Source organism: Phalangium opilio, unplaced genomic scaffold (assembly GCF_054372755.1).
Source record: "Phalangium opilio isolate 3A_F unplaced genomic scaffold, DU_Popi_V2 ptg001421l_1, whole genome shotgun sequence".
In the NCBI taxonomy this organism is placed as follows: domain Eukaryota; kingdom Metazoa; phylum Arthropoda; class Arachnida; order Opiliones; family Phalangiidae; genus Phalangium; species Phalangium opilio.
In genome coordinates, this window is record NW_028324258.1 from 3,170,803 (window position 1) to 3,193,815 (window position 23,013).

Here is a 23,013-nt window from a genome sequence, read left to right on the forward strand (position 1 = left end):
TTAAAATTCAATTTTCAATAAGACATCGTTGTGACGGGTTTTGTATGTAGAAGAAAAAAAACATGTAATTTTTTCGGTACACTTTTGAATGCATTTTTTTCTGGACAAAGTTTTGACCGAAATCAGCTTAATTCCCTATAAAACACTCATTTAAAGTGATTTCATCTCGATTGAACAATAAATAAAAATGTACCTCGATTTTTAATGATATTTTCAAAATCGACGCTTCTCGGCCAAAGTAACACATTTTGAGTATTCTTCACTATTTTCAAATATAACCACTGAAACCATTATTTTTGTCCTTTTTGCTTTAATTCAAGCAAATGTAACGATATTCGTTCAAAAAACTGTTAAAATTCAATTTTCAATAAGAAATCGTTGTGACGGATTTTGTATCTAGAAGAAAAAAACATGCAATATTATTGGTAAACTTTTGAATGCATTTTTTTCTGGACAAATTTTTGACCGAATTCAGCTTAATTCCCTATAAAACACTCATTAAAAGTGATTTCATCTCGATTGAACAATAAATAAAAATGTACCTCGATTTTTAATGATATTTTCTAAATCGACGTTTCTCGGCCAGAGAAACACATTTAGAGTATTTCTTCACTATTTTCAAATATAACCACTGAAACCATTATTTTTGTAATTTTTGCTTTAATTCAAGCAAATATAACGATATTCATTCAAAAAACTGTTAAAATTCAATTTTCAATAAGACATCGTTGTGACGGGTTTTGTATGTAGAAGAAAAAAAACATGTAATTTTTTCGGTACACTTTTGAATGCATTTTTTTCTGGACAAAGTTTTGACCGAAATCAGCTTAATTCCCTATAAAACACTCATTTAAAGTGATTTCATCTCGATTGAACAATAAATAAAAATGTACCTCGATTTTTAATGATATTTTCAAAATCGACGCTTCTCGGCCAAAGTAACACATTTTGAGTATTCTTCACTATTTTCAAATATAACCACTGAAACCATTATTTTTGTCCTTTTTGCTTTAATTCAAGCAAATGTAACGATATTCGTTCAAAAAACTGTTAAAATTCAATTTTCAATAAGAAATCGTTGTGACGGATTTTGTATCTAGAAGAAAAAAACATGCAATATTATTGGTAAACTTTTGAATGCATTTTTTTCTGGACAAATTTTTGACCGAATTCAGCTTAATTCCCTATAAAACACTAATTAAAAGTGATTTCATCTCGATTGAACAATAAATAAAAATGTACCTCGATTTTTAATGATATTTTCTAAATCGACGTTTCTCGGCCAGAGAAACACATTTAGAGTATTTCTTCACTATTTTCAAATATAACCACTGAAACCATTATTTTTGTACTTTTTGCTTTAATTCAAGCAAATGTAACGATATTCATTCAAAAAACTGTTAAAATTCCATTTTCAATAAGAAATCGTAGTGACGGATTTTGTATCTAGAAGAAAAAAAATGCAATTTTTTCGATACACTTTTGAACGTTTTTTTTTCTGGACAAAGTTTTGACCGAATTCAGCTTAATTCCCTATAAAACACTAATTTAAAGTGATTTCATCTCGATTGAACAATAGATAAAAATGTACCTCGATTTTTAATGATATTTTCAAAATCGGCGTTTCTCGGCCAGAGAAACACATTTTGAGTATTTCTTCACTATTTTCAAATATAACCACTGAAACCATTATTTTTGTCCTTTTTGCTTTAATTCAAGCAAATGTAACGATATTCATTCAAAAAACTGTTAAAATTCAATTTTCAATAAGATATCTTTGTGACGGATTTTGTATCTAGAAGAAAAAAAACATGCAATATTATTGGTACACTTTTGAATGCATTTTTTTCTGGACAAAGTTTTGACCGAATTCAGCTTAATTCCCTATAAAACACTCATTTAAAGTGATTTCATCTCGATTGAACAATAAATAAAAATGTACCTAGATTTTTAATGATATTTTCAAAATCGACGTTTCTCGGCCAGAGAAACACATTTTGAGTATTTCTTCACTATTTTCAAATATAACCACTGATACCATTATTTTTGTGCTTTTTGCTTTAATTCAAGCAAATGTAACGATATTCATTCAAAAAACTGTTAAAATTCAATTTTCAATAAGAAATCGTAGTGACGGATTTTTTATCTAGAAGAAAAAAAAACATGCAAAATTATTGGTACACTTTTGAATGCATTTTTTTCTGGACAAAGTTTTGACCGAATTCAGCTTAATTCCCTTTAAAACACTCATTAAAAGTGATTTCATCTCGATTGAACAATAAATAAAAATGTACCTCGATTTTTAATGATATTTTCAAAATCGACGTTTCTCGGCCAGAGAAACACATTTTGAGTATTTCTTCACTATTTTCAAATATAACCACTGAAACCATTATTTTTGTACTTTTTGCTTTAATTCAAGCAAATTTCACGATATTCATTCAAAAAACTGTTAAAATTCAATTTTCAATAAGAAATCGTAGTGACGGATTTTGTATCTAGAAGAAAAAAAATGCAATTTTTTCGGTACACTTTTGAACGTTTTTTTTTCTGGACAAAGTTCTGACCGAATTCAGCTTAATTCCCTATAAAACACTAATTTAAAGTGATTTCATCTCGATTGAACAATAGATAAAAATGTACCTCGATTTTTAATGATATTTTAAAAATCGGCGTTTCTCGGCCAGAGAAACACATTTTGAGTATTTCTTCACTATTTTCAAATATAACCACTGAAACCATTATTTTTGTCCTAGTTGCTTTATTTCAAGCAAATGTAACGATATTCATTCAAAAAACTGTTAAAATTCAATTTTCAATAAGAATTCGTTGTTACGGATTTTGTATGTAGAAGAAAAAAAACATGCAATTTTTTCGGTACACTTTTGAATGCATTTTTTTCTGGACAAATTTTTGATCGAATTCAGCTTAATTCCCTATAAAACACTCATTAAAAGTGATTTCATCTCGATTGAACAATAAATAAAAATGTACCTCGATTTTTAATGATATATTCTAAATCGACGTTTCTCGGCCAGAGAAACACATTTAGAGTATTTCTTCACTATTTTCAAATATAACCACTGATACCATTATTTTTGTGCTTTTTGCTTTAATTCAAGCAAATGTAACGATATTCATTCAAAAAACTGTTAAAATTCAATTTTCAATAAGAAATCGTAGTGACGGATTTTTTATCTAGAAGAAAAAAAAACATGCAAAATTATTGGTACACTTTTGAATGCATTTTTTTCTGGACAAAGGTTTGACCGAATTCAGCTTAATTCCCTTTAAAACACTCATTAAAAGTGATTTCATCTCGATTGAACAATAAATAAAAATGTACCTCGATTTTTAATGATATTGTCAAAATCGACGTTTCTCGGCCAGAGAAACACATTTTGAGTATTTCTTCACTATTTTCAAATATAACCACTGAAACCATTATTTTTGTACTTTTTGCTTTAATTAAAGCAAATTTCACGATATTCATTCAAAAACCTGTTAAAATTCAATTTTCAATAAGAAATCGTAGTCACGGATTTTGTATCTAGAAGAAAAAAAGTGCAATTTTTTCGGTACACTTTTGAATGCATTGTTTTCTGGACAAAGTTTTGACCGAAATCAGCTTAATTCCCTATAAAACACTCATTTAAAGTGATTTCATCTCGATTGAACAATAAATAAAAATGTACCTCGATTTTTAATGATATTTTCAAAATCGACGCTTCTCGGCCAAAGTAACACATTTTGAGTATTCTTCACTATTTTCAAATATAACCACTGAAACCATTATTTTTGTCCTTTTTGCTTTAATTCAAGCAAATGTAACGATATTCGTTCAAAAAACTGTTAAAATTCAATTTTCAATAAGAAATCGTTGTGACGGATTTTGTATCTAGAAGAAAAAAACATGCAATATTATTGGTAAACTTTTGAATGCATTTTTTTCTGGACAAATTTTTGACCGAATTCAGCTTAATTCCCTATAAAACACTCATTAAAAGTGATTTCATCTCGATTGAACAATAAATAAAAATGTACCTCGATTTTTAATGATATTTTCTAAATCGACGTTTCTCGGCCAGAGAAACACATTTAGAGTATTTCTTCACTATTTTCAAATATAACCACTGAAACCATTATTTTTGTACTTTTTGCTTTAATTCAAGCAAATGTAACGATATTCATTCAAAAAACTGTTAAAATTCAATTTTCAATAAGAAATCGTAGTGACGGATTTTGTATCTAGAAGAAAAAAAATGCAATTTTTTCGGTACACTTTTGAACGTTTTTTTTTCTGGACAAAGTTTTGACCGAATTCAGCTTAATTCCCTATAAAACACTAATTTAAAGTGATTCCATCTCGATTGAACAATAGATAAAAATGTACCTCGATTTTTAATGATATTTTCAAAATCGGCGTTTCTCGGCCAGAGAAACACATTTTGAGTATTTCTTCACTATTTTCAAATATAACCACTGAAACCATTATTTTTGTCCTTTTTGCTTTAATTCAAGCAAATGTAACGATATTCATTCAAAAAACTGTTAAAATTCAATTTTCAATAAGATATCTTTGTGACGGATTTTGTATCTAGAAGAAAAAAAACATGCAATATTATTGGTACACTTTTGAATGCATTTTTTTCTGGACAAAGTTTTGACCGAATTAAGCTTAATTCCCTATAAAACACTCATTTAAAGTGATTTCATCTCGATTGAACAATAAATAAAAATGTACCTAGATTTTTAATGATATTTTCAAAATCGACGTTTCTCGGCCAGAGAAACACATTTTGAGTATTTCTTCACTATTTTCAAATTTAACCACTGAAACCATTATTTTTGTCCTACTTGCTTTATTTCAAGCAAATGTAACGATATTCATTCAAAAAACTGTTAATATTCAATTTTCAATAAGAAATCGTTGTGACGGATTTTGTATGTAGAAGAAAAAAAACATGCAATTTTTTCGGTACACTTTTGAATGCATTTTTTTCTGGACAAATTTTTGATCGAATTCAGCTTAATTCCCTATAAAACACTCATTAAAAGTGATTTCATCTCGATTGAACAATAAATAAAAATGTACCTCGATTTTTAATGATATTTTCTAAATCGACGTTTCTCGGCCAGAGAAACACATTTAGAGTATTTCTTCACTATTTTCAAATATAACCACTGATACCATTATTTTTGTGCTTTTTGCTTTAATTCAAGCAAATGTAACGATATTCATTCAAAAAACTGTTAAAATTCAATTTTCAATAAGAAATCGTAGTGACGGATTTTTTATCTAGAAGAAAAAAAAACATGCAAAATTATTGGTACACTTTTGAATGCATTTTTTTCTGGACAAAGTTTTGACCGAATTCAGCTTGATTCCCTTTAAAACACTCATTAAAAGTGATTTCATCTCGATTGAACAATAAATAAAAATGTACCTCGATTTTTAATGATATTTTCAAAATCGACGTTTCTCGGCCAGAGAAACACATTTTGAGTATTTCTTCACTATTTTCAAATATAACCACTGAAGCCATTATTTTTGTACTTTTTGCTTTAATTCAAGCAAATTTCACGATATTCATTCAAAAAACTGTTAAAATTCAATTTTCAATAAGAAATCGTAGTCACGGATTTTGTATCTAGAAGAAAAAAAAATGCAATTTCTTCGGTACACTTTTGAATGCATTTTTTTCTGGACAAAGTTTTGACCGAAATCAGCTTAATTCCCTATAAAACACTCATTTAAAGTGATTTCATCTCGATTGAACAATAAATAAAAATGTACCTCGATTTTTAATGATATTTTCAAAATCGACGCTTCTCGGCCAAAGTAACACATTTTGAGTATTCTTCACTATTTTCAAATATAACCACTGAAACCATTATTTTTGTCCTTTTTGCTTTAATTCAAGCAAATGTAACGATATTCGTTCAAAAAACTGTTAAAATTCAATTTTCAATAAGAAATCGTTGTGACGGATTTTGTATCTAGAAGAAAAAAACATGCAATATTATTGGTAAACTTTTGAATGCATTTTTTTCTGGACAAATTTTTGACCGAATTCAGCTTAATTCCCTATAAAACACTCATTAAAAGTGATTTCATCTCGATTGAACAATAAATAAAAATGTACCTCGATTTTTAATGATATTTTCTAAATCGACGTTTCTCGGCCAGAGAAACACATTTAGAGTATTTCTTCACTATTTTCAAATATAACCACTGAAACCATTATTTTTGTACTTTTTGCTTTAATTCAAGCAAATGTAACGATATTCATTCAAAAAACTGTTAAAATTCAATTTTCAATAAGAAATCGTAGTGACGGATTTTGTATCTAAAAGAAAAAAAATTCAATTTTTTCGGTACACTTTTGAACGTTTTTTTTTCTGGACAAAGTTTTGACCGAATTCAGCTTATTTCCCTATAAAACACTAATTTAAAGTGATTTCATCTCGATTGAACAATAGATAAAAATGTACCTCGATTTTTAATGATATTTTCAAAATCGGCGTTTCTCGGCCAGAGAAACACATTTTGAGTATTTCTTCACTATTTTCAAATATAACCACTGAAACCATTATTTTTGTCCTTTTTGCTTTAATTCAAGCAAATGTAACGATATTCATTCAAAAAACTGTTAAAATTCAATTTTCAATAAGATATCTTTGTGACGGATTTTGTATCTAGAAGAAAAAAAACATGCAATATTATTGGTACAGTTTTGAATGCATTTTTTTCTGGACAAAGTTTTGACCGAATTCAGCTTAATTCCCTATAAAACACTCATTTAAAGTGATTTCATCTCGATTGAACAATAAATAAAAATGTACCTAGATTTTTAATGATATTTTCAAAATCGACGTTTCTCGGCCAGAGAAACACATTTTGAGTATTTCTTCACTATTTTCAAATTTAACCACTGAAACCATTATTTTTGTCCTAGTTGCTTTATTTCAAGCAAATGTAACGATATTCATTCAAAAAACTGTTAAAATTCAATTTTCAATAAGAAATCGTAGTGACGGATTTTGTATCTAAAAGAAAAAAAATTCAATTTTTTCGGTACACTTTTGAACGTTTTTTTTTCTGGACAAAGTTTTGACCGAATTCAGCTTATTTCCCTATAAAACACTAATTTAAAGTGATTTCATCTCGATTGAACAATAGATAAAAATGTACCTCGATTTTTAATGATATTTTCAAAATCGGCGTTTCTCGGCCAGAGAAACACATTTTGAGTATTTCTTCACTATTTTCAAATATAACCACTGAAACCATTATTTTTGTCCTTTTTGCTTTAATTCAAGCAAATGTAACGATATTCATTCAAAAAACTGTTAAAATTCAATTTTCAATAAGATATCTTTGTGACGGATTTTGTATCTAGAAGAAAAAAAAACATGCAATATTATTGGTACAGTTTTGAATGCATTTTTTTCTGGACAAAGTTTTGACCGAATTCAGCTTAATTCCCTATAAAACACTCATTTAAAGTGATTTCATCTCGATTGAACAATAAATAAAAATGTACCTAGATTTTTAATGATATTTTCAAAATCGACGTTTCTCGGCCAGAGAAACACATTTTGAGTATTTCTTCACTATTTTCAAATTTAACCACTGAAACCATTATTTTTGTCCTAGTTGCTTTATTTCAAGCAAATGTAACGATATTCATTCAAAAAACTGTTAAAACTCAATTTTCAATAAGAAATCGTTGTGACGGATTTTGTATTTAGAAGAAAAAAAACATGCAATTTTTTCGGTACACTTTTGAATGCATTTTTTTCTGGACAAATTTTTGATCGAATTCAGCTTAATTCCCTATAAAACACTCATTAAAAGTGATTTCATCTCGATTGAACAATAAATAAAAATGTACCTCGATTTTTAATGATATTTTCTAAATCGACGTTTCTCGGCCAGAGAAACACATTTAGAGTATTTCTTCACTATTTTCAAATATAACCACTGATACCATTATTTTTGTGCTTTTTGCTTTAATTCAAGCAAATGTAACGATATTCATTCAAAAAACTGTTAAAATTCAATTTTCAATAAGAAATCGTAGTGACGGATTTTTTATCTAGAAGAAAAAAAAATGCAATTTTTTCGGTACACTTTTGAATGCATTTTTTTCTGGACAAAGTTTTGACCGAAATCAGCTTAATTCCCTATAAAACACTCATTTAAAGTGATTTCATCTCGATTGAACAATAAATAAAAATGTACCTCGATTTTTAATGATATTTTCAAAATCGACGCTTCTCGGCCAAAGTAACATATTTTGAGTATTCTTCACTATTTTCAAATATAACCACTGAAACCATAATTTTTGTCCTTTTTGCTTTAATTCAAGCAAATGTAACGATATTCGTTCAAAAAACTGTTAAAATTCAATTTTCAATAAGAAATCGTTGTGACGGATTTTGTATCTAGAAGAAAAAAACATGCAATATTATTGGTAAACTTTTGAATGCATTTTTTTCTGGACAAATTTTTGACCGAATTCAGCTTATTTCCCTATAAAACACTCATTAAAAGTGATTTCATCTCGATTGAACAATAAATAAAAATGTACCTCGATTTTTAATGATATTTTCTAAATCGACGTTTCTCGGCCAGAGAAACACATTTAGAGTATTTCTTCACTATTTTCAAATATAACCACTGAAACCATTATTTTTGTACTTTTTGCTTTAATTCAAGCAAACGTAACGATATTCATTCAAAAAACTGTTAAAATTCAATTTTCAATAAGAAATCGTAGTGACGGATTTTGTATCTAAAAGATAAAAAATTCAATTTTTTCGGTACACTTTTGAACGTTTTTTTTTCTGGACAAAGTTTTGACCGAATTCAGCTTAATTCCCTATAAAACACTAATTTAAAGTGATTTCATCTCGATTGAACAATAGATAAAAATGTACCTCGATTTTTAATGATATTTTCAAAATCGGCGTTTCTCGGCCAGAGAAACACATTTTGAGTATTTCTTCACTATTTTCAAATATAACCACTGAAACCATTATTTTTGTCCTTTTTGCTTTAATTCAAGCAAATGTAACGATATTCATTCAAAAAACTGTTAAAATTCAATTTTCAATAAGATATCTTTGTGACGGATTTTGTATCTAGAAGAAAAAAAACATGCAATATTATTGGTACACTTTTGAATGCATTTTTTTCTGGACAAAGTTTTGACCGAATTCAGCTTAATTCCCTATAAAACACTCATTTAAAGTGATTTCATCTCGATTGAACAATAAATAAAAATGTACCTAGATTTTTAATGATATTTTCAAAATCGACGTTTCTCGGCCAGAGAAACACATTTTGAGTATTTCTTCACTATTTTCAAATTTAACCACTGAAACCATTATTTTTGTCCTAGTTGCTTTATTTCAAGCAAATGTAACGATATTCATTCAAAAAACTGTTAAAACTCAATTTTCAATAAGAAATCGTTGTGACGGATTTTGTATGTAGAAGAAAAAAAACATGCAATTTTTTCGGTACACTTTTGAATGCATTTTTTTCTGGACAAATTTTTGATCGAATTCAGCTTAATTCCCTATAAAACACTCATTAAAAGTGATTTCATCTCGATTGAACAATAAATAAAAATGTACCTCGATTTTTAATGATATTTTCTAAATCGACGTTTCTCGGCCAGAGAAACACATTTAGAGTATTTCTTCACTATTTTCAAATATAACCACTGATACCATTATTTTTGTGCTTTTTGCTTTAATTCAAGCAAATGTAACGATATTCATTCAAAAAACTGTTAAAATTCAATTTTCAATAAGAAATCGTAGTGACGGATTTTTTATCTAGAAGAAAAAAAAAACATGCAAAATTATTGGTACACTTTTGAATGCATTTTTTTCTGGACAAAGTTTTGACCGAATTCAGCTTAATTCCCTTTAAAACACTCATTAAAAGTGATTTCATCTCGATTGAACAATAAATAAAAATGTACCTCGATTTTTAATGATATTTTCAAAATCGACGTTTCTCGGCCAGAGAAACACATTTTGAGTATTTCTTCACTATTTTCAAATATAACCACTGAAACCATTATTTTTGTAATTTTTGCTTTAATTCAAGCAAAGTTCACGATATTCATTCAAAAAACTGTTAAAATTCAATTTTCAATAAGAAATCGTAGTCACGGATTTTGTATCTAGAAGAAAAAAAATGCAATTTTTTCGGTACACTTTTGAATGCATTTTTTTCTGGACAAAGTTTTGATCGAAATCAGCTTAATTCCCTATAAAACACTCATTTAAAGTGATTTCATCTCGATTGAAATTAAATGATCGTCAGGTATTTTGGAAAAACCTTGACTTTTTACGTCACATCTGAGACCTCACATTAAAGCTCCAGGGTGGGCTCGAACCACCAACCTTTTGAATAACAGCCGAACGCGCTAACCGTTGAGCCACGGAAGCCCGGAAATTAAATGGTCGTCAGGTATTGTGAGAAACTTTGACTTTTTCGTCACATCTGAGACCTCACAACACCGCTCCCGGGTGGGCTCGAACCACCAACCTTTCGGCTAACAGCTGAAAGCGCTAACCATTGCGCCACGGAAGCCCAAAAATTAAATGTTCGTATGGTACTGTGGAAAAATTCTGACATTTTACGTTACATCTGAGACCTCACAACACCGCTCCAGGGAGGGCTCAAACCACCAGTCTTTTGAATAACAGCTGAACGCGCTAACCATTGCGCCACGGAAGCCCAAAAATTAAATGGTCGTCAGGTATTGAGGGAAAACCTTGACTTTTTACGTCACATCTGAGACCTCACAACACCGCTCCCGGATGGGCTCGAACCACAAACTTTCGGTAAAAACCCGAACGTGCTAACAATTGAGCCACGGAAGCTCTGAAATTAAATGGTGGTCAGGTATTGTGGAAAGACTTGGCTTTTTACGTAACATCTGAGACCCCACAACACCGCTCCCGGGTGGGCTCGAACCACCAACCTATTGGTTAACAGCCGAACGCGCTAAACATTGAGCCACGAAAGCTCAGAAATTAAATGGTTGTCACGTATTGTGGAAAAGTTTTGACTTTTTACGCTACATCTGAGATCCCAAAACCCCTCTCCCGGGTGGTCTCAAACCACCAACCTTTCGATTAACAGACGAACGCGCTAACCATTGCGCCACGGAAGCCCAAAAGTTAAATGGTCGTCAGGTATTGTGGAAAAAACTTTGGCTTTTTACGTTACATTTGAGACCCCACAACACCGCTTCCGGGGGGTCTCGAACCACCAACCTATTGGTTAACAGCCGAACGCGCTAAACATTGAGCCACTAAAGCTCAGAAATTAAATGGTTGTCACGTATTGTGGAAAAGTTTTGACTTTTTACGCTACATCTGATATCCCACAACACCTCTCCCGGGTGGTCTCGAACCACCAACCATTCTGTTAACAGCCGAACGCGCTAACCATTGCGCCACGGAAGCCCAAAAATTAAATGATCGTCAGGTATTTTGGAAAAACCTTGACTTTTTACGTCACATCTGAGACCTCACATTAAAGCTCCCGGGTGGGCTCGAACCACCAACCTTTTGAATAACAGCCGAACGCGCTAACCATTGAGCCACGGAAGCCCGGAAATTAAATGGTCGTCAGGTATTGTGAGAAACTTTGACTTTTTCGTCACATCTGAGACCTCACAACACCGCTCCCGGGTGGGCTCGAACCACCAACCTTTCGGCTAACAGCCGAAGGCGCTAACCATTGCGCCACGGAAGCCCAATAGGTTGGTGGTTCGAGCCCACCCGGGAGCGGTGTTGTGGGATCTCAAATGTAACGTAGAAAGCCAAAGTTTTTCCACAATACCTGACGACCATTTAATTTTTGCTCTTCCGTGGCGCAATGGTTAGCGCGTTTGGCTGTTAACCGAAAGGTTGATGGTTCGAGCCCACCCTGGAGAGGTGTTGTAGGGTCTCAGATGTAACGTAAAAAGTCATTACTTTTCCACAATACCTGACAACCATTTAATTTCTGAGCTTCCGTGGCTCAATGGTTAGCGCGTTCGGCTGTTAACAAATAGGTTGGTGGTTCGAGCCAGTCCGGGAGCGGTGTTGTGACGTCTCAGATGTAACGTAAAAAGTCATTACTTTTCCACAATACCTGACGAACATTTATTTTTTGGGCTTCCGTGGCGCAATGGTTAGCGCGTTCAGCTGTTAACCGAAAGGTTGGTGGTTCGAGCCCACCAAGGAGAGGTGTTGTGGGGTCTCAGATGTAGCGTAAATAGTCAAAGCTTTTCCACAAAACCTGACGACTATTTAATTTTTGGGCTTTCGTGGCGCAATGGTTAGCGCGTTCAGCTGCTATTCAAAAGACTGGTGGTTTGAGCCCTCCGGGGGGCGGTGTTGTGACGTCTCAGATGTAACGTAAAATGTCAGAGTTTTTCCACAATACCTGACGAAGATTTAATTTTTGGGCTTCCGTGGCGCAATCGTGAGCGCGTTCAGCTGTTAACCGAAAGGTTGGTGATTCGAGCCCACCCGGGAGAGGTGTTGTAGGGTCTCAGATGTAACGTAAAAAGTCATAATTTTTCCACAATACCTGACAACCATTTAATTTCTGAGCTTCCATGGCTCAATGGTTAGCGCGTTCGGCTGTTAACAAATAGTTTGGTGGTTTGAGCCCTCCGGGGGGCGGTGTTTTGACGTCTCAGATGTAACGTAAAATGTCAGAGTTTTTCCACAATACCTGACGAACATTCAATTTTTGGGCTTCCGTGGCGCAATGGTTAGCTCTTTCAGCTGTTAACCGAAAGGTTGGTGGTTCGAGCCCACCCAGTAGGGAAGTCGCCCAAAACGGCACATTTTTGTTCGCCACCCTCAAAAAATAGATAGCTTAAAACGGCACACTTTCCGACAACCAAAAACGGCACACTTTGAAAAATAAAATAAAATTTTTATTTGGTCTTGGATTATGGTTTACAATTTAAAACCTTTAAACCTGTGTCCTAGCACTTTAATATATTCTTGTACATCGATTTCCCTATTTTTTAGCAATAAATATTTTTCTTCGAGAAAAGCTTCTCTCTCTCGGTCTCTTTTTCTTTTAATTTTTTTAGCGCCACTAATTTTTTCTTTTTTCTTTAAGTCTGTCGTTATCTGAATCTCTATTAAAACTGTAATTAAAAGCAAAACGTTTGGATGTGACTTATAAAATTCTTTGCTTAGCTGGAGATGGTAATTTTCGGCCCCATTTGTAGTTCTTGGGTTGCCGTCTGGAGTTGATGCCCACAATGAAGGCGTAAAATGCTCTGTCTCTATGTAATGCTCTAAAACGTAATCTGAAAATTCTTCGCAAACCGGTGACGGACAAATGGCCATGAGAATTACAAATGTGTCTGGCACATCTTTTGGATCTAGAAAGGCCATCCCGAAAAACATTTTTAGCCATTTGCCAATTTCCGAATCTTTTCTGTTATATTCTTTTCGAAGCGAGGGTATCGATTGAATTTTTCGCCACCATGATTGGCCCAGGTGAAATCTACAACCTTTAAGAGTCGAGTTAGGGAAAACATCTTTCGCCGCTAAGTGAGCAGCAAGTTCGTAGTCAAACATTAGAATTTTAGGACATAAGTTAAGTCCATATTCTTGGCATATTTCGGACAAAAAAATCCACATGTTTGTATAACACTCTCGCGTCTTGGATGGTAAAACACATGATATCAATGGAAAGTAGAAGCCATCGGTATGACCATGGATGGTATAAAGTTGATAAAAGTGTTTAGGACAATATGTAAACGTACCGTCACACAAGTACTCTTCGCAGACGTTAATAAGAAATTCGAGGTTAGATTTAGTGGTCACAATTACTATCACTCACATGGCAAAACGTTTCACTTTTTTTGGTTTTGAAGTCCGCGCTTTTGATCGCAATCAATGCCTCAGATATTGAAGTAGGTATTCTTGGTATAAGCTTTCGTCTTTCCCTGTACACCGACTTTCTTACGCTCGACATATCACTGGCCCCCAAATCCGAATTCGGTGATCGGACGAGAACCGGTGTTTTCAGCGTGATATGGCCGTTGCTGAGAGTGCTAGATAATAATTCGAATTTAATTAACTTTCATCTTTATAAAACAATATCAAAAAGAAGATATGTTTCGTTTTTTCATATCTGGTGGAACTTAAAAGAGGAAAAAAAATTAAAAAGCCAACGGCACGCAGTGTTAATAAAGTGGTCTCCCTCCCAAGTACTGACTACGCTCGACGCTGCTTAACTTCGGTGATCGGACGAGAACCGTTGTTATCAGCGTGATATGGCCGTTGCTGAGAGTGCTAGTTAATAAGTTGAATTCAATTAAACTTCATCTTTATAAAACAATAACAAAAAGAAGATATTTTTGCTTTTTTCATATCTGGTGGAATTTAAAAGAGGAAACAAAAAGGAAAAAGCCAACGGCACGCTGTGTTCCCAAGTACTGACTGCGCTCGACGCTGCTTAACTTCGGTGATCGGACGAGAACCGGTGTTTTCAGCGTGATATGGCCGTTGCCGAGAGTGCTTGTTAATAATTCGAATTTAAATTAAGTGAGAAAATTAACCTTCATCTTTTTAAAACAATAACAAAAAGAAAATTATGTTTGGTTTTTTCATATCTGGTGGAATTTAAAAGAGGAAACAAAAAGGAAAAAGCCAACGGCACGCAGTGTTCCCAAGTACTGACTGCGCTCGACGCTGCTTAACTTCGGTGATCGGACGAGAACCGGTGTTTTCAGCGTGATCTGGCCGTTGCTGAGAGTGCTAGATAATAATTCGAATTTAAATTAAGTGAGACAAATTGACCTTCATCTTTTTAAAACAATAACAAAAAGAAAATAAGTTTGCTTTTTTCATATCTATTGGAATTTAAAAGAGGAAAAAAAAAGTGAAAAAGCCAACGGCACGCAGTGTTCCTAAGTGGTCTCCCTCCGAAGTACTGACTGCGCTCGACGCTGCTTAACTTCGGTGATCGGACGAGAACCGGTGTATTCAGCATGATATGGCCGTTGCCGAGAGTGCTAGTTAATAATTCGAATTTTATTAACGTTCATCTTTATAAAACAATATCAAAAAGAAGATATGTTTGCTTTTTTCATATCTGGTGGAATTTAAAAGAGGAAACAAAAAGGAAAAAGCCAACGGCACGCTGTGTTCCCAAGTACTGACTGCGCTCGACGCTGCTTAACTTCGGTGATCGGACGAGAACCGGTGTTTTCAGCGTGATATGGCCGTTGCTGAGAGTGCTAGATAATAATTCGAATTTAAATTAAGTGAGACAAATTGACCTTCATCTTTTTAAAACAATAACAAAAAGAAAACAAGTTTGCTTTTTTCATATCTATTGGAATTTAAAAGTGGAAAAAAAAGTGAAAAAGCCAACGGCACGCAGTGTTCCAAAAGTGGTCTCGCTCCCAAGTACTGACTGCGCTCGACGCTGCTTAACTTCGGTGATCGGACGAGAACCGGTGTTTTCAGCGTGATCTGGCCGTTGCTGAGAGTGCTAGATAATAATTCGAATTTAAATTAAGTGAGACAAATTGACCTTCATCTTTTTAAAACAATAACAAGAAGAAAATAAGTTTGCTTTTTTCATATCTATTGGAATTTAAAAGAGGAAAAAAAAAGTGAAAAAGCTAACGGCACGCAGTGTTCCTAAGTGGTCTCCCTCCCAAGTACTGACTGCGCTCGACGCTGCTTAACTTCGGTGATCGGACGAGAACCGGTGTATTCAGCGTGATATAGCCGTTGCCGAGAGTGCTAGTTAATAATTTGAATTTAATTAACGTTCATCTTTATAAAACAATATCAAAAAGAAGATATGTTTGCTTTTTTCATATCTGGTGGAATTTAAAAGAGGAAACAAAAAGGAAAAAGCCAACGGCACGCTGTGTTCCCAAGTACTGACTGCGCTCGACGCTGCTTAACTTCGGTGATCGGACGAGAACCGGTGTTTTCAGCGTGATATGGCCGTTGCTGAGAGTGCTAGATAATAATTCGAATTTAAATTAAGTGAGACAAATTGACCTTCATCTTTTTAAAACAATAACAAAAAGAAAACAATTTTGCTTTTTTCATATCTATTGGAATTTAAAAGTGGAAAAAAAAGTGAAAAAGCCAAAGGCACGCAGTGTTCCAAAAGTGGTCTCGCTCCCAAGTACTGACTGCGCTCGACGCTGCTTAACTTCGGTGATCGGACGAGAACCGGTGTTTTCAGCGTGATCTGGCCGTTGCTGAGAGTGCTAGATAATAATTCGAATTTAAATTAAGTGAGACAAATTGACCTTCATCTTTTTAAAACAATAACAAGAAGAAAATAAGTTTGCTTTTTTCATATCTATTGGAATTTAAAAGAGGAAAAAAAAAGTGAAAAAGCTAACGGCACGCAGTGTTCCTAAGTGGTCTCCCTCCCAAGTACTGACTGCTCTCGACGCTGCTTAACTTCGGTGATCGGACGAGAACCGGTGTATTCAGCGTGCATATAGCCGTTGCCGAGAGTGCTAGTTAATAATTTGAATTTAATTAACGTTCATCTTTATAAAACAATAACAAAAAGAAAATTATTTTTGCTTTTTTCATATCTGTTGGAATTTAAAAGAGGAAACAAAAAGGAAAAAGCCAACGGCACGCAGTGCTCCCAAGTACTGACTGCGCTCGACGCTGCTTAACTTCGGTGATCGGACGAGAACCGTAGTTTTCAGCGTGATATGGCCGTTGCTGAGAGTGCTAGTTAATAATTCGAATTTATATTACGTGAGACAAATTAACCTTCATCTTTTTAAAACAATAACAAAAAGAAAATAAGTTTGCTTTTTTCATATCTATTGGAATTTAAAAGAGGAAAAAAAAAGTGAAAAAGCCAACGGCACGCAGTGTTCCTAAGTGGTCTCCCTCCGAAGTACTGACTGCGCTCGACGCTGCTTAACTTCGGTGATCGGACGAGAACCGGTGTATTCAGCATGATATGGCCGTTGCCGAGAGTGCTAGTTAATAATTCGAATTTAAATTAAGTGAGAAAATTAACCTTCATCTTTTTAAAACAATAACAGAAAGAAAATTATGTTTGGTTTTTTCATATCTGTTGGAATTTAAAAGAGGAAAGAAAAAGGAAAAAGCCAACGGCACGCAGTGCTCCCAAGTACTGACTGCGCTCGACGCTGCTTAACTTCGGTGATCGGACGAGAACCGGTGTTTTCAGCGTGATATGGCCGTTGCTGAAAGTGCTAGTTAATAATTCGAATTTATATTACGTGAGACAAATTAACCTTCATCTTTTTAAAACAATAACAAAAAGAAAATAAGTTTGCTTTTTTCATATCTATTGGAATTTAAAAGAGGAAAAAAAAGTGAAAAAGCCAACGGCACGCAGTGTTCCTAAGTGGTCTCCCTCCCAAGTACTGACTGCGCTCGACGCTTCTTATCTTCGGTGATAGGACTAGAACCGGTGTTTTCAGCGCGATATGGCCGTTGCCGAGGGTGCTAGTTAATAATTCGAATTTAAATTAAGTGAGACAAATTAACCTTTATCTTTTTAAAACAGTAATAAAAAGAAAATAAGTTTGCTTTTTTCATATCTATTGGAATTTAAAAGAGTAAAAAAAAGTGAAAAAGCCAACGGCACGCACTGTTCCCAAGTGGTCTGCCTCCCAAGTACTGACTGCGCTCGACGCCGCTTAACTTCGGTGATCGGACGAGAACCGGTGTATTCAGCATGATATGGCCGTTGCCGAGAGTGCTAGTTAATAATTTGAATTCAATTAAACTTCATCTTTATAAAACAATAACAAAAAGAAGATATTTTTGCTTTTTTCATATCTGGTGGAATTTAAAAGAGGAAACAAAAAGGAAAAAGCCAACGGCACGCAGTGCTCCCAAGTACTGACTGCGCTCGACGCTGCTTAACTTCGGTGATCGGACGAGAACCGTAGTTTTCAGCGTGATATGGCCGTTGCTGAGAGTGCTAGTTAATAATTCGAATTTATATTACGTGAGACAAATTAACCTTCATCTTTTTAAAACAATAACAAAAAGAAAATAAGTTTGCTTTTTTCATATCTATTGGAATTTAAAAGAGGAAAAAAAAGTGAAAAAGCCAACGGCACGCAGTGTTCCTAAGTGGTCTCCCTCCGAAGTACTGACTGCGCTCGACGCTGCTTAACTTCGGTGATCGGACGAGAACCGGTGTATTCAGCATGATATGGCCGTTGCCGAGAGTGCTAGTTAATAATTCGAATTTAAATTAAGTGAGAAAATTAACCTTCATCTTTTTAAAACAATAACAAAAAGAAAATTATGTTTGGTTTTTTCATATCTGTTGGAATTTAAAAGAGGAAAGAAAAAGGAAAAAGCCAACGGCACGCAGTGCTCCCAAGTACTGACTGCGCTCGACGCTGCTTAACTTCGGTGATCGGACGAGAACCGGTGTTTTCAGCGTGATATGGCCGTTGCTGAAAGTGCTAGTTAATAATTCGAATTTATATTACGTGAGACAAATTAACCTTCATCTTTTTAAAACAATAACAAAAAGAAAATAAGTTTGCTTTTTTCATATCTATTGGAATTTAAAAGAGGAAAAAAAAGTGAAAAAGCCAACGGCACGCAGTGTTCCTAAGTGGTCTCCCTCCCAAGTACTGACTGCGCTCGACGCTTCTTATCTTCGGTGATAGGACTAGAACCGGTGTTTTCAGCGCGATATGGCCGTTGCCGAGGGTGCTAGTTAATAATTCGAATTTAAATTAAGTGAGACAAATTAACCTTCATCTTTTTAAAACAGTAATAAAAAGAAAATAAGTTTGCTTTTTTCATATCTATTGGAATTTAAAAGAGTAAAAAAAAGTGAAAAAGCCAACGGCACGCACTGTTCCCAAGTGGTCTGCCTCCCAAGTACTGACTGCGCTCGACGCCGCTTAACTTCGGTGATCGGACGAGAACCGGTGTATTCAGCATGATATGGCCGTTGCCGAGAGTGCTAGTTAATAATTTGAATTCAATTAAACTTCATCTTTATAAAACAATAACAAAAAGAAGATATTTTAGCTTTTTTCATATCTGGTGGAATTTAAAAGAGGAAACAAAAAGGAAAAAGCCAACGGCACGCTGTGTTCCCAAGTACTGACTGCGCTCGACGCTGCTTAACTTCGGTGAACAGACGAGAACCGGTGTTTTCAGCGTGATATGGCCGTTGCTGAGAGTGCTAGTTAATAATTCGAATTTAAATTAAGTGAGACAAATTGACCTTCATCTTTTTAAAACAATAACAAAAAGAAAATTATGTTTGGTTTTTTCATATCTATTGGAATTTAAAAGAGGAAAAAAAAAAGTGAAAAAGCCAACCGCACGCAGTGTTCCTAAGTGGTCTCCCTCCCAAGTACTGACTGCGCTCGACGCTGCTTAACTTCGGTGATCGGACGAGAACCGGTGTATTCAGCGTGATATAGCCGTTGCCGAAAGTGCTAGTTAATAATTTGAATTTAATTAACGTTCATCTTTATAAAACAATATCAAAAAGAAGATATGTTTGCTTTTTTCATATCTGGTGGAATTTAAAAGAGGAAACAAAAAGGAAAAAGCCAACGGCACGCTGTGTTCCCAAGTACTGACTGCACTCGACGCTGCTTAACTTCGGTGATCGGACGAGAACCGGTGTTTTCAGCGTGATACGGCCGTTGCTGAGAGTGCTAGATAATAATTCGAATTTAAATTAAGTGAGACAAATTGACCTTCATCTTTTTAAAACAATAACAAAAAGAAAACAAGTTTGCTTTTTTCATATCTATTGGAATTTAAAAGTGGAAAAAAAAGTGAAAAAGCCAACGGCACGCAGTGTTCCAAAAGTGGTCTCGCTCCCAAGTACTGACTGCGCTCGACGCAGCTTAACTTCGGTGATCGGACGAGAACCGGTGTTTTCAGCGTGATATGGCCGTTGCCTAGAGTGCTAGTTAATAATTCGAATTTATATTACGTGAGACAAATTAACCTTCATCTTTTTAAAACAATAACAAAAAGAAAATAAGTATGCTTTTTTCATATCTATTGGAATTTAAAAGAGGAAAAAAAAGTGAAAAAGCCAACGGCACGCAGTGTTCGTAAGTGGTCTCCCTCCCAAGTACTGACTGCTCTCGTCGCTGCTTAACTTCGGTCATCGGACGAGAACCGGTGTATTCAGCGTGATATAGCCGTTGCCGAGAGTGCTAGTTAATAATTTGAATTTAATTAACGTTCATCTTTATAAAACAATAACAAAATGAAAATTATGTTTGCTTTTTTCATATCTGTTGGAATTTAAAAGAGGAAACAAAAAGGAAAAAGCCAACGGCACGCAGTGCTCCCAAGTACTGACTGCGCTCGACGCTGCTTAACTTCGGTGATCGGACGAGAACCGTAGTTTTCAGCGTGATATGGCCGTTGCTGAGAGTGCTAGTTAATAATTCGAATTTATATTACGTGAGACAAATTAACCTTCATCTTTTTAAAACAGTAACAAAAAGAAAATAAGTTTGCTTTTTTCATATCTATTGGAATTTAAAAGAGGAAAAAAAAGTGAAAAAGCCAACGGCACGCAGTGTTCCTAAGTGGTCTCCCTCCGAAGTACTGACTGCGCTCGACGCTGCTTAACTTCGGTGATCGGACGAGAACCGGTGTATTCAGCATGATATGGCCGTTGCCGAGAGTGCTAGTTAATAATTCGAATTTAAATTAAGTGAGAAAATTAACCTTCATCTTTTTAAAACAATAACAAAAAGAAAATTATGTTTGGTTTTTTCATATCTGTTGGAATTTAAAAGAGGAAAGAAAAAGGAAAAAGCCAACGGCACGCAGTGCTCCCAAGTACTGACTGCGCTCGACGCTGCTTAACTTCGGTGATCGGACGAGAACCGGTGTTTTCAGCGTGATATGGCCGTTGCTGAAAGTGCTAGTTAATAATTCGAATTTACATTACGTGAGACAAATTAACCTTCATCTTTTTAAAACAATAACAAAAAGAAAATAAGTTTGCTTTTTTCATATCTATTGGAATTTAAAAGAGGAAAAAAAAGTGAAAAAGCCAACGGCACGCAGTGTTCCTAAGTGGTCTCCCTCCCAAGTACTGACTGCGCTCGACGCTTCTTATCTTCGGTGATAGGACTAGAACCGGTGTTTTCAGCGCGATATGGCCGTTGCCGAGGGTGCTAGTTAATAATTCGAATTTAAATTAAGTGAGACAAATTAACCTTCATCTTTTTAAAACAGTAATAAAAAGAAAATAAGTTTGCTTTTTTCATATCTATTGGAATTTAAAAGAGTAAAAAAAAGTGAAAAAGCCAACGGCACGCACTGTTCCCAAGTGGTCTGCCTCCCAAGTACTGACTGCGCTCGACGCCGCTTAACTTCGGTGATCGGACGAGAACCGGTGTATTCAGCATGATATGGCCGTTGCCGAGAGTGCTAGTTAATAATTTGAATTCAATTAAACTTCATCTTTATAAAACAATAACAAAAAGAAGATATTTTAGCTTTTTTCATATCTGGTGGAATTTAAAAGAGGAAACAAAAAGGAAAAAGCCAACGGCACGCTGTGTTCCCAAGTACTGACTGCGCTCGACGCTGCTTAACTTCGGTGAACAGACGAGAACCGGTGTTTTCAGCGTGATATGGCCGTTGCTGAGAGTGCTAGTTAATAATTCGAATTTAAATTAAGTGAGACAAATTGACCTTCATCTTTTTAAAACAATAACAAAAAGAAAATTATGTTTGGTTTTTTCATATCTATTGGAATTTAAAAGAGGAAAAAAAAAAGTGAAAAAGCCAACCGCACGCAGTGTTCCTAAGTGGTCTCCCTCCCAAGTACTGACTGCGCTCGACGCTGCTTAACTTCGGTGATCGGACGAGAACCGGTGTATTCAGCGTGATATAGCCGTTGCCGAGAGTGCTAGTTAATAATTTGAATTTAATTAACGTTCATCTTTATAAAACAATATCAAAAAGAAGATATGTTTGCTTTTTTCATATCTGGTGGAATTTAAAAGAGGAAACAAAAAGGAAAAAGCCAACGGCACGCTGTGTTCCCAAGTACTGACTGCACTCGACGCTGCTTAACTTCGGTGATCGGACGAGAACCGGTGTTTTCAGCGTGATACGGCCGTTGCTGAGAGTGCTAGATAATAATTCGAATTTAAATTAAGTGAGACAAATTGACCTTCATCTTTTTAAAACAATAACAAAAAGAAAACAAGTTTGCTTTTTTCATATCTATTGGAATTTAAAAGTGGAAAAAAAAGTGAAAAAGCCAACGGCACGCAGTGTTCCAAAAGTGGTCTCGCTCCCAAGTACTGACTGCGCTCGACGCAGCTTAACTTCGGTGATCGGACGAGAACCGGTGTTTTCAGCGTGATATGGCCGTTGCCTAGAGTGCTAGTTAATAATTCGAATTTATATTACGTGAGACAAATTAACCTTCATCTTTTTAAAACAATAACAAAAAGAAAATAAGTATGCTTTTTTCATATCTATTGGAATTTAAAAGAGGAAAAAAAAGTGAAAAAGCCAACGGCACGCAGTGTTCGTAAGTGGTCTCCCTCCCAAGTACTGACTGCTCTCGTCGCTGCTTAACTTCGGTCATCGGACGAGAACCGGTGTATTCAGCGTGATATAGCCGTTGCCGAGAGTGCTAGTTAATAATTTGAATTTAATTAACGTTCATCTTTATAAAACAATAACAAAAAGAAAATTATGTTTGCTTTTTTCATATCTGTTGGAATTTAAAAGAGGAAACAAAAAGGAAAAAGCCAACGGCACGCAGTGCTCCCAAGTACTGACTGCGCTCGACGCTGCTTAACTTCGGTGATCGGACGAGAACCGTAGTTTTCAGCGTGATATGGCCGTTGCTGAGAGTGCTAGTTAATAATTCGAATTTATATTACGTGAGACAAATTAACCTTCATCTTTTTAAAACAGTAACAAAAAGAAAATAAGTTTGCTTTTTTCATA

General features: G+C 34.6%; 4 non-coding genes and 28 pseudogenes across 4 annotated transcripts; all 32 read right to left on the reverse strand.

Annotated features, from left to right (window-relative positions):
• Positions 1-14,219: 14,219 nt before the first annotated feature.
• Positions 14,220-14,339, reverse strand: LOC149583553 (5S ribosomal RNA; annotated as a pseudogene).
• Positions 14,340-14,461: 122 nt separating this feature from the next.
• On the reverse strand, positions 14,462-14,564 carry LOC149583554 (5S ribosomal RNA; annotated as a pseudogene).
• Positions 14,565-14,701: 137 nt separating this feature from the next.
• LOC149583555 (5S ribosomal RNA) lies at positions 14,702-14,804 on the reverse strand (annotated as a pseudogene).
• Positions 14,805-14,942: 138 nt separating this feature from the next.
• LOC149583556 (5S ribosomal RNA) lies at positions 14,943-15,061 on the reverse strand. The gene has a single exon (XR_016380460.1). It is a non-coding gene; the product is annotated as a 5S ribosomal RNA (ribosomal RNA).
• A 122-nt stretch (positions 15,062-15,183) lies between these two features.
• LOC149583557 (5S ribosomal RNA) lies at positions 15,184-15,286 on the reverse strand (annotated as a pseudogene).
• A 137-nt stretch (positions 15,287-15,423) lies between these two features.
• On the reverse strand, positions 15,424-15,543 carry LOC149583558 (5S ribosomal RNA; annotated as a pseudogene).
• A 138-nt stretch (positions 15,544-15,681) lies between these two features.
• On the reverse strand, positions 15,682-15,800 carry LOC149583559 (5S ribosomal RNA; annotated as a pseudogene).
• A 122-nt stretch (positions 15,801-15,922) lies between these two features.
• On the reverse strand, positions 15,923-16,025 carry LOC149583560 (5S ribosomal RNA; annotated as a pseudogene).
• A 137-nt stretch (positions 16,026-16,162) lies between these two features.
• LOC149583561 (5S ribosomal RNA) lies at positions 16,163-16,282 on the reverse strand (annotated as a pseudogene).
• Positions 16,283-16,420: 138 nt separating this feature from the next.
• On the reverse strand, positions 16,421-16,540 carry LOC149583562 (5S ribosomal RNA; annotated as a pseudogene).
• Positions 16,541-16,663: 123 nt separating this feature from the next.
• LOC149583563 (5S ribosomal RNA) lies at positions 16,664-16,766 on the reverse strand (annotated as a pseudogene).
• Positions 16,767-16,904: 138 nt separating this feature from the next.
• LOC149583564 (5S ribosomal RNA) lies at positions 16,905-17,023 on the reverse strand. The gene has a single exon (XR_016380461.1). It is a non-coding gene; the product is annotated as a 5S ribosomal RNA (ribosomal RNA).
• A 137-nt stretch (positions 17,024-17,160) lies between these two features.
• LOC149583565 (5S ribosomal RNA) lies at positions 17,161-17,263 on the reverse strand (annotated as a pseudogene).
• Positions 17,264-17,400: 137 nt separating this feature from the next.
• LOC149583566 (5S ribosomal RNA) lies at positions 17,401-17,519 on the reverse strand (annotated as a pseudogene).
• A 137-nt stretch (positions 17,520-17,656) lies between these two features.
• LOC149583567 (5S ribosomal RNA) lies at positions 17,657-17,775 on the reverse strand (annotated as a pseudogene).
• Positions 17,776-17,897: 122 nt separating this feature from the next.
• Positions 17,898-18,000, reverse strand: LOC149583568 (5S ribosomal RNA; annotated as a pseudogene).
• A 137-nt stretch (positions 18,001-18,137) lies between these two features.
• Positions 18,138-18,256, reverse strand: LOC149583569 (5S ribosomal RNA). Its single transcript, XR_016380462.1, has one exon. It is a non-coding gene; the product is annotated as a 5S ribosomal RNA (ribosomal RNA).
• A 137-nt stretch (positions 18,257-18,393) lies between these two features.
• Positions 18,394-18,496, reverse strand: LOC149583570 (5S ribosomal RNA; annotated as a pseudogene).
• Positions 18,497-18,633: 137 nt separating this feature from the next.
• On the reverse strand, positions 18,634-18,752 carry LOC149583571 (5S ribosomal RNA; annotated as a pseudogene).
• Positions 18,753-18,889: 137 nt separating this feature from the next.
• LOC149583572 (5S ribosomal RNA) lies at positions 18,890-19,008 on the reverse strand (annotated as a pseudogene).
• Positions 19,009-19,373: 365 nt separating this feature from the next.
• LOC149583573 (5S ribosomal RNA) lies at positions 19,374-19,492 on the reverse strand (annotated as a pseudogene).
• Positions 19,493-19,854: 362 nt separating this feature from the next.
• On the reverse strand, positions 19,855-19,974 carry LOC149583574 (5S ribosomal RNA; annotated as a pseudogene).
• A 137-nt stretch (positions 19,975-20,111) lies between these two features.
• Positions 20,112-20,230, reverse strand: LOC149583575 (5S ribosomal RNA; annotated as a pseudogene).
• Positions 20,231-20,353: 123 nt separating this feature from the next.
• Positions 20,354-20,456, reverse strand: LOC149583576 (5S ribosomal RNA; annotated as a pseudogene).
• A 137-nt stretch (positions 20,457-20,593) lies between these two features.
• Positions 20,594-20,712, reverse strand: LOC149583577 (5S ribosomal RNA). The gene has a single exon (XR_016380463.1). It is a non-coding gene; the product is annotated as a 5S ribosomal RNA (ribosomal RNA).
• A 137-nt stretch (positions 20,713-20,849) lies between these two features.
• Positions 20,850-20,952, reverse strand: LOC149583578 (5S ribosomal RNA; annotated as a pseudogene).
• A 137-nt stretch (positions 20,953-21,089) lies between these two features.
• On the reverse strand, positions 21,090-21,208 carry LOC149583579 (5S ribosomal RNA; annotated as a pseudogene).
• Positions 21,209-21,345: 137 nt separating this feature from the next.
• Positions 21,346-21,464, reverse strand: LOC149583580 (5S ribosomal RNA; annotated as a pseudogene).
• A 365-nt stretch (positions 21,465-21,829) lies between these two features.
• LOC149583581 (5S ribosomal RNA) lies at positions 21,830-21,948 on the reverse strand (annotated as a pseudogene).
• A 362-nt stretch (positions 21,949-22,310) lies between these two features.
• LOC149583582 (5S ribosomal RNA) lies at positions 22,311-22,430 on the reverse strand (annotated as a pseudogene).
• A 137-nt stretch (positions 22,431-22,567) lies between these two features.
• LOC149583583 (5S ribosomal RNA) lies at positions 22,568-22,686 on the reverse strand (annotated as a pseudogene).
• A 123-nt stretch (positions 22,687-22,809) lies between these two features.
• On the reverse strand, positions 22,810-22,912 carry LOC149583584 (5S ribosomal RNA; annotated as a pseudogene).
• Positions 22,913-23,013: the final 101 nt, after the last annotated feature.